A 609-nucleotide genomic window follows, 5' to 3' on the forward strand; every position below is an offset into this window, starting at 1 on the left:
TTCATGGAGAATCAGTGAATCAACTGCTTTATTTATAATGATTTCTGAATAGCAGGAACACAAGCAAATAATGGAAGTACAGTGGTTCCTCGGGTTACATACGCTTCAGGTTACAGACTCCGCTAATCCAGAGATAGTACCTCGGGTTAAGAACTTTGCTTCAGGATGAGAACAGAAATCGCACGGTGGCGGCAGCAGGAGGCCCCATTAACTAAAGTGGTACCTCAGGTTAAGAACAGTTTCAGGGTAAGAACGGACCTCTGAAATGAATTAAGTACTTAACCCGAGTTACCACTGTATGTCTCCATGCTCTCTTTGTGGTCTTCCCCCGACTCAGCTGGCTGGCCGCAGCTGAAACCTAGAAATTTGTTCTAATCCAGGTTACGTCCGAGGCCCCACTGAAATGTGTGGCCTGTCTCAGGTATTCAGGACTTTAATTGCACACCATTTTTTCCCATTTCTTGAGACCTCATTAAACTCACAAAGGATCTGTCAGGACTGGTCCATTTGCTTTTTTCATAGGTGTAGTTTAGTCTAATCAAAAACTGGAGATATTGATGATTTAAATCAATTAAAATGCTTTTAAAATGACAGACATAGCACAAGCTC

At 42.4% G+C, this 609-nt stretch overlaps 1 long non-coding RNA gene across 1 annotated transcript; it reads right to left on the bottom strand.

Annotated features, from left to right (window-relative positions):
• Positions 1-484, bottom strand: LOC309325831. The gene is made up of 2 exons (XR_014150053.1): positions 400-484; positions 1-260 (listed from the first exon to the last, which is right to left on the bottom strand). It is a non-coding gene; the product is annotated as an uncharacterized lncRNA (long non-coding RNA).
• Positions 485-609: the final 125 nt, after the last annotated feature.

Source organism: Podarcis erhardii, assembly GCF_964252035.2.
Source record: "Podarcis erhardii genome assembly, chromosome: 12".
Classification (NCBI taxonomy): Eukaryota; Metazoa; Chordata; class Lepidosauria; order Squamata; family Lacertidae; genus Podarcis; species Podarcis erhardii.